This window comes from Erinaceus europaeus, chromosome 9 (genome assembly GCF_950295315.1).
Source record: "Erinaceus europaeus chromosome 9, mEriEur2.1, whole genome shotgun sequence".
NCBI classification, from domain to species: Eukaryota; Metazoa; Chordata; class Mammalia; order Eulipotyphla; family Erinaceidae; genus Erinaceus; species Erinaceus europaeus.
Genome location: NC_080170.1, coordinates 71,924,578 through 71,933,733, shown reverse-complemented (window position 1 = coordinate 71,933,733; position 9,156 = coordinate 71,924,578). Strand labels below are relative to the sequence as shown.

General features: G+C 48.4%; 1 long non-coding RNA gene across 1 annotated transcript; it reads left to right on the top strand.

Annotated features, from left to right (window-relative positions):
* Positions 1-3,958: 3,958 nt before the first annotated feature.
* On the top strand, positions 3,959-8,052 carry LOC132540233 (uncharacterized). Its single transcript, XR_009551442.1, has 4 exons — positions 3,959-4,084; positions 6,430-6,513; positions 7,728-7,791; positions 7,972-8,052. It is a non-coding gene; the product is annotated as an uncharacterized LOC132540233 (long non-coding RNA).
* Positions 8,053-9,156: the final 1,104 nt, after the last annotated feature.

Below are 9,156 nucleotides of genomic sequence, written 5' to 3'. Positions count from 1 at the left end.
CCTCTGGATCCCTGGGTGGGAAAGAACACAGGGCCTGCAGGTATCACAGAAAAAGAAAGTCCACCACTGCACCATCAGAAGTCGGCATGCCCGGTGCTGGCACCACAGACACCAGTGACATGGAGTCACCTAACAGTAAGTTGCAGACTCTGAGCCTTACCCATGCCAGCATTCTGGGGACTGTGGCCCAGGGTTCAATGACTACTGATCTGTCCTCCTCTGGGAACCAGGGTGGGAAAGACCACAGAGTGCACAGAACAGTCAAGAACAGGAAATCTACCACTGCACCATCTGGAGTCACTCATTCTGGTGGTCTGGGAGCAGGTCCCTCTATTAGCGTCAACCTGTCTGGAGGCAGAGCTCACACAAGCATTCCTGGTGCTGGCAACAGAGCCACCAGAGACATAAAGCCAGCTATAAGGAAGCTGCATGCTCTGAGCCTAAATCTTGCCAGCATTGCAGGGACTGTGGCCCATGGTAACTCAGCCAGAGCCCTGTCCTCCTCTGGGGCCCTGCATGGGAAAGAACACAGGGCCTGCAGGGAGGACAGGAAAAGGAAATCTGCCACTAAACCATCTAGAGTCACTACTCCTGGTGCTCTGGGAGCAGGTCCCTTGAATGTTCTCAATCTGTCTGGAGGGGCAGCTCACTCAAGCCTTCCGGACTCTGGCACCAGAGTCACCAGTGACTTGAATTTCCTTATCAGTAGGCTACAGGTTCTGAGCTTGAGTGACTCCAACACGGGGCTGACTGTGGCCCAGGGTCCTTTACCCACTGCCCTGTACACATCTTGGGCCCTGGGTGGGATGGATCACAGATCAGCCAGGTCTGCCAGAAGGAAAACTTCCACTGCTCCATCTGGAGTCACCACTTCTGGTGCCCTGGGAGCAGGTCCTAAGGTTCCCATCCTGTCTGGAGGGGCAGCTCGCTCAAACCTTTATGCTGCTGGCACCAGCATCTCCAGTGACTTGGCTTCAATTATAAGTAAGATGCAGGCTCTGAGCCTAACCCATCCGAGCATTCCTGAGACTGTGGCCCAGGGTCACTCTGCCACTGCCCTGTCCAAATCTGGGGTCTCTATGAGGAAGGGCCTCAGAGCTTCAAGTTCTGACTGGAGACCCAGGCAGACCAACACAACCCCAACTGGGGTCCCCGCCTTTCCTGCCCCTTCATCTGCAGGTCTCCCTGCAAGTGCTGCAGCCCCTCCAAAGACCACTTCCACAGTCAAGTCCAGAGCTGGGAGCCGTGATGACTATGAAATCCACACCCTCATCACTGGTCTGGCGGCTCTGCACATTTAGCTTACATGTCTTGGGATGATTTTATTTTATTGTATTTTTATCTGATAGTCTTAAACTCAGAGAAGAGAGAGAATTAGATAAGAAGAAAAAGACACCTGCTGTACCTGTTTCACAGATTTTGAAGCTTCTCCCTGCAGGTGGGGAGCAGGAGTTGCAACTCAGATACACACACACTGTCATATGGCAATGTGTGTGGTTAACCAGGGGGACAGCCACCAACATTGTTTGATTTTGGTTCTTTATTTAAATTTATTTTTCAATTTAACTTTTTTCATTTGGGGTTTTTATTTCATTGTTTTACTTAGTTATTACTATATCTATTTAGTTTACTAGGTTAAAGCATATTTTTTATTCTGTCTACTATTAGTATATTGTATGAACCTTTTATTTCAGTACTTCCGGGTCATTGCTGGGACTTGGTTCCTTAACAATGCTACACATTGCTCCTGGTAGTAGTCTTATTTTCTGCTCTCCATTTTTTGTTGCATGTATGTAACAAAAGTATTAATACAGATAATAGTCAACAGAAGCCTGTAGGGGCTTGGCATCCACTTGCATGTTACGCTTTAATTTCTTGCCACCAGGCTTGATGCCTGCACAGTGACAACCCCCACTATCCTGGTGGTCCTATTTATATATATTTCCCTGGAATAGCAACTTTGAAGGCAGGAGGAGATAGATAGGGAGAGAGACACCAGCAGCTTCCCCCCGGGGTGTGGACCAGGGTGCAACATCTGGTCTTGAACACAGTGACCTGTAGAGCAGCGGACTTGCAGGGCAGTGTGACCAGCAGTTGGGGCTATGGAGGGACTAAGGTGCAAGGCTGATGCTAGTTGTACCCTGTGACTGTGGCCAGTCTGCCTCCCCACCCCCAGGAGCATCATCTGCAGCATGGGACACACCAGATTAGAGTGACCAGGAGACCCTCCGTAAACCTGCTCAGTAAGTATCTAGGAGATGCTCCTCTGATCCCTCTATTCTGAGTGGGAGGAGGCCCAGGTACAGTGTGAATCACAAACCAAACAAATAGAGCCTACATGCAGGTCAGTTCCCTGCTCCTCCTCAGTGACCTGTCTTGTCTTTCAGACAGTTCAGCCTTACACAGACTGATTTTAGCGATTACTGGTGGAGAGATCAGACAAAGTTTGCCTTAGCAGTTTTAGTGTGTTAGCACTAATGAGCAAGTTTCAGAAGTCCAGAGACACTCACAGATACACAGTGTTTTCATGGAGACCCTGGGCAACTCCTACAGGGAACTTGGCTGATGAGCATCCTGGGCAGAGTCCAGGAGGGGTGTTCTCTGGGTAGCATGCAGCTGACAGGGTGGATCCTGACTCACGAGTAGCTTTCACATAGAACCTTGAGTTTTATTTTAACTCAGGTATTGATTCTCACAACACAGCAATCCTCCAGTCTCCCCATTAGTACACACTCACTCAGCTCTTCTTCTGATCCAGGACCTACTCTGGTCCTGGAACCTACACAGGGAGTTCAAGAGTCCTTGGTAGAGAGATAAGAGATTGAGAGAGAAAGAGAGAGCAAGAGAGATAAATAGAGAGAGATGAGATATACGAAGCACAGTTAAGAAGAGACTACTAGCAAAGATGTACAGTTTCTGGTCACCATTCACACTTCTCCCAAAATGTAGATGGTCAAGGCTTCCCATTGAGGAAGGGATGGGTATGTGTTCAACTAAGAGCCTCTCTGTATTTGCCCTTGTACTCTTATTACACATTCAGTTAAATGAATGCATTTATATCACTTCCTAACACTGATAAGATTGCTGTGATGTGCAGGTTCCTCTTCTTCTCTTATATATTACAGAATATGGGACTGCATCCCAGGAGGTGGAGCCTTGGCTGGAGTTCGACCAAAAAGTAAGTGCTCCCAAGTTCAATCCTTGACACCACATGTGCCAGAGGGATTGTCTGTGTAGGTCTCTCTCCATCACATTAGACAAGTAATAAATCTTTGAAGATGTCTAGCAGCTATTAAAGAATTTAAATCTCTTTTATGCTTTTCTAATATTTCCTTCCTAACTTCCCTAGTGACACACTGCTACTGCTCCCTACTAGATGGGTTGATTCTGGTACCTACAGTAAAATAATTCTGCATGCTGACTGCATTGAGTTTGCTGGGTCTGTGAACACACCAGCAGGCCAGTGGCCAGGGTAACATGGGCTGAAGGGCACCTGTCAGTAGGACTTCCAAGAGAGCAGGCATTGTTGGACAAGCCAGAAGAGCAGAGAGGAGCTGCCACAGGGATGTGGAGAGAGAAGTGGACACCTGGCTCTGGTAGAGTGAGTTCTTCACACTGAAAACGGTGCAGTGGAATTTACCCCACAGAGAAAGAGCCTGCAGTGCAGGAAGGCCACATATTCTGTGAGGGCTCAGCTCCTACACCCCTCTGAGGACCTCAAGAGGCCCCTTCTCTCTGCCTTCATCATGTGGGAGGGTGCCTTGAGCCATGCAGACTAATAGTGGCCAGAGGATAAGCTGTGGGCCCACTGCTGAGTGTGACAAGTCACCCAGGGCAGAAGGCAATGTTCTCACAACCTCAGCCAGTTGTACCATTTATTGGAAAAAAAATAGAGGTTATGAGCACTGATCTGGTAAACATGCCCATGGCTTTCTTGAATCCCAGCTGAGAAGGGGATTATGCAGTGAGACACCAGCAGGTGGGAGAGAGGCCTCCCCACAGCTGTGAGGTCACCAACATCCTGGTTCCCTTCAGCACAAGAAAAAGTCAGCATGAGAGGAAATTGGACAATTCCAACAGGAAGGTAGCTATGGCATTTTGTGATCTTTTTGGTCTCTAAACAAAATTGACATAAGCACAGATCCACTTAAAATTAGCCCCAACAATGGTCCCTAGTTCCGCTCAAATTAAATACCGGTGGGAAACACTGCACTGCCAGGTGCTAAATCACCCTTAATGGAAGCTACTATAACAGCCTGGAGAGCCTGAGTGACTCCATAGAGAGTTTTGCCGGTGAGCATTCTGGGCAGAGACAAGGAGGGCTGCAACCTCTGCAGAACATGCCTAGGGTGTTGGATACATGATTTATTCAGGAAAAGGCTGTACAAACCCATGAATTATCATCTTTACTAAGGTCCAGTTACCCACTCTACCCCTTCTCCTTCACAACACAGCCAACAACCTATCTGCATATCAGCGAGCATACATCCAAGCCTTCCTAAGAGACAAGGACTCCTATGAAGCTGGGGTCTTATCCTAGGAAGAGTAAAGAGGGCCTGCCTCTGAGAGAAAGAGAGACAGAGAGACAGAGACAGAGAGAAAGAGAGATGACCTAATGCCAGAAAGGGATGAATAAACTAGGAGCAGGTTGTACACCTTCAGGCTGTCCAACACACCAGTGTAGACAGTTAAGCCTTCCTAGCTGGTGAAGAAAGGGTCTACATTCATCTGAGAGCACGAGAAACTCCTCTGGATTTACACTTCTTCTTTCACACATTGAGTTAAATACACAGCTTTATGTCATTTCATAGCTCTGGCAGGATTGTGATATGCAGGTTACTCTTTTTTTCTTATAAATGACAGCATATGGAAACTGGAGGCCAGGAAGTGGAGTCCTGCATGGAGTTGAAGAAAACAGGAAGTGCTCCCAAATTCAATCCTTGACATCACATGTGCCAGAGCAGTGGCCTGGGCAGATTTTTCTCCCTCATACGTAAGACAAATTATACATCTTTGAAAATGTGTGGAAGGAACTTAGGAATTCAAATTTCATTCGTGTTTTCTACTATTTCCTTCCTAATATCACTGGTGACAAACCCAGGGCCTCTGGCAGTACCAGCAGGCAGGACAATAGGAAAATGAGCTTTAGGGCAGTTGACAGCGGGGTCAGTGGCATTGGAAGGAGGGTCACTAGGACAATAGGCAGTGGAAGGCAGGCCACAGGAGCAGATACCAGCTTGGAAAGAGACCGGAAGAGAGAAGTGAATCCCCAACTCTGATAGAGTGAGTTCTTCCTACTAACAGAGGACCAGAGAACCTTCTCCAACAGAGAAAGAGCTGGCACTGCAAGGTGAAAACCTGGGTGCTGTGGGGTTCAGCCCCTGCTCCCCCCTGAGTGAATAAAGAGGCTCTGTACACCCTGCCTTCTCCTGGAGGGGCTGTGTGCAGGGAGGTGCAGACAGGGAGCAGCTGAGGAGCAAGTGCAGTGAGGAGCCCCCAGGTCCCTGCAGTCTACCTTCATCATGTGGGAGGAAGCTTAGAGCTGCACCCAATAGGAACACCAGAGTATGAGCTGTGGGCACAGTGCTGAGTGTGGTGTGCCACCAGGGATCCAACCAATAGTGTGCACAGTACTCAGCCCATGGTGCTGCTTCTAGGGAAAGAACCTCATGTGATTATCAAGCCTGATATTGTAAACACACCTATGAATGTCTTCTATCCCAGGTGACAAACATAACAGTAAGGTAGCAACTGCAGGGGTGAGAGAGGCTTCCCCACAGCTTTGGTGTCAACAGCTTTCAGATGTGCTTGACCACAGCCAGGGCATCAGAAAGAAATGAAGATTGGACAATGCCAACAGGAAGGTACCTAACTATTGCACCTCATGATTTTTCTAATTTATTAACTCAACTCACATAGAGATTTCTGGAAATAGCCAGAAAAGTGGTCCTTAGCTCTGATCAAGTTTGTTTTCAGTGAGTATGGCCTTCACACAGACTCCTGAGTTGTCTTCTCTGCTCAGCTGCAGTCACCCTCTCACTCTCTGTCTCCTCCTACTCCACAACATGGCCACCCCCATCTCTCCCTGTCAGAACACACAGCAGCCATTCCTCAGAGCCAAGGACTCATCTGGTCCTGGTGTAACACCTGATGAATAGACAAGGAGTGCCTGCCTCATGGAAACAGAGAGAGGACAGAAAGACAGACACTGCGATGAAGAGACTAAAAACAAAGTCGTTCACTTTCTGGAACTAAGAACAACAGAGTTGGTCAAAATGTAAATGGGAAAGGCTTTCTAGAGAGTTAAAGAAGCCACTGTATTAATTTGAGAACATGGGAAAACCCTCTGCACTTGCAAATTCATTCCCATAATTTAATGAATGGTTTCATGTCATTTCCTAGCTCTAATATGAAGACTGTCCTATGCAGGTGACTCTCTTTCTCTTACATATGAGGGAATATGGCAACTACTGCCCAGGAGGTTAAGACTTGGCTGAGGCTGGAGAGGAAAAAGTAAGTGCTTCCAAGTTCAATCTCTAACATTAAAGGTGCTAGGGTGATGATCTGTAGATGTCTTTTTCCTTCACATATTAAGAGAAATATTTATTTGAAGATGGATGACAGTTATGAAAGAATTCAAATCTCATTTATGTTTGCTAATGTTTCTTCCTAATATCACTAGTGACACACTTCCACTGTCCCAGTTCCATGTGTCCATTATGCTACCACACTGAAATAATCCTTCCTGTTGATGCGGTGAGATTTCCCTGCACCAGGAACCTGCAGCCACACAAGCAGGCCTGAGGCAGGGGTATCATAGGATTTAGGACATGTGTCAGTGAAAGAGTGGTATCTAAAGCAGGGTCTCCTAGAAGCGCAGGCAGTGGAGCATAATCAAGAGGAGCATATAACAACATGCGACAGAGACCTGGAGAGAGAAATGGACACCCGACTATGGTAGTGTGAACCCTCCACACAAAGGAGGGACCCAAAGAGATTCCCACACAGAGCAAGAACTGTCACTGATTCCATATTCTGTAGGGGTTCAGCCCCTGCACCCCTCTGAGTAACTGAAGAGGCCCCAAACACCCTGCCTGCTCCTGGAGGCCCTGAGAGGGAGGAGGTTGAGTCAGGGAGCACCTGAGGAGTGAGTGCAGTGAGGAAGCTCCTGGCCTCTTCTCCCTGCCTTCTTTATGTGGGAGGGAGCCTAAGGCTGTACCCAATATAGGTGCCCACCCTTTCTGAGTCTGGCTGCTACCCTGGTATTGGTCCAATATGCCCACAATGTGCATCCCCTGGGACAGCTTTGGGAAGAAAAGCAAGGGGGTTAACAGTTGTCATCTGGTAGACATTCCTTTGACCTTCCTTAATCCATTGTGAGAAAGGCTAGTGAGGCAGCGCCACTGGGGATGAGAGAAGCCTCCCCACTGATCTGGGATCACCAGCATCCATCCATCCAGCCAACCTACAGCACAGACATTTTACAGAAGTAGTAAAGGAGGAACTGGAATGCCAACACCAAGGTACCTACTGCATTCCCTGATCATTATTATCTCTGAACTTAAAGGTGTAAACTCATTCCAATTTACATGCGCAAGAAAACGCTTTCCAAGCTCCACTCAGGGTTGCAGCACAGTGGGGAACACTGCTCTCAGAGGAACTCAGAGATCCTAAGCATAGCCCCATTCAGAGCAGTACAGACTGGGGGACCACCTGTGCACTTGTAGGTGAGGCTCCTGGCCAGAGACAGAAAGGGAAAGGCACAAGTTTAGTCTGGCGAACACAACCCAGGTGAGTGCAGTGAGCTGTCCCCAGGTCCCTTCCCTCTGGCTTGAATGCAGGCATCCCAGCACCCACCTGGGAGGCTCCACACAGAGTTAGTGTGTGCCCTGAGAGGTGTGGAGTGCAACCCCCCCACCCACAGGACAGAGCCTGATTGAGTACACATGCCAATGACCTTCCTTAACCCAGGTTGAGAATAGGGAGCAGGGAGGCAGCAGCAGCAGGAGGAAGAAAGCCCACACCACATATCTGGACTCACGGACACCTGGGTGCCCATTAGCTCACGGAGAAGCCAGCATGGGCCAAGTGAAGACTGCACAGTTTTCTCAGGAAGGTATCTATTTTTCATTTCAGTTTTCATTCCCATCTCTATTTGATTAAAACTGACAAGCACATTGTGTTTTAAACCAGCAAGGCCTATACCAGGCAGCACTGCAGAGTGAGGAGTGCAGGTCCAGTCTAGGGTATGTGTGACCTTGGGCAGGTCTACTCACTCTGTGTTCTCATCAATACCTTGGACAAGACCAGAGAGGATGAAGACCAGATCACACACGGGTGTTCCTCACAGAGCAGGCACCAGGGATGTGTCCACGTCTGAGAACTTTGGAAGGGGATGTGTGAATCTCAGCCCTTGCCCACACCCACCTCTTTGGGGACAGAGTTGAGAAATGCTGTGCTCACAGCATCTTGACCTGAACATTGAGATTTCCTCCCTGGCCTATTGGAACCTCAGTCCCTGAAGCTTCTCTGGCCGGCCTCTGTCTGAGCTTCTCAGCCAATGGTTTGATCTTGGGACACACCAGAAGGCACCCATAGTGACCTCTCACCTGCACAGCAGAGTCCTTTGAAACCCACACACAATGAGGTGGACATTAATTTCTTTCGTCTACTGTTTCCTTTTTCATACGTATTTATTGATTGATTCCCTTTTTGCTGTCTGTGCTTGGATTGTTGTAGTTATTAATGTTGTCATCATTATTGGATAGGATAGAGAGAAATGAAGAGACGAGGAGAAGGTAGAGAGGGGGAGAGAAAGAGGGACACCTGCAGACCTGCTTCACTGCCTGTGAAGTGACTCCCCTGCAGGTGGGGGCCAGTGGGCTCAAACATGGATCCTTAAGCCAGTCCTTTCACTTCATGCCACCTGTGCTTAACCTGCCGCACGACAGGATGCATGGCTTTATCTCAGGTTTTCTTAGAAACATCTCAGTGTGGTCACAGGGCATAGTGGAAGGTAGCTGAGAGGGTGCGGGAAGGTAACTATGTCCTGGTGTCATACTGTCTGAGGACACAGCACTCTGACTCAGAGAAGCAAGCACTGTACCTGGTGCTTCCTCTGCAGAGCCCTGGGGTCCAGCATGGGGGAACTGATGG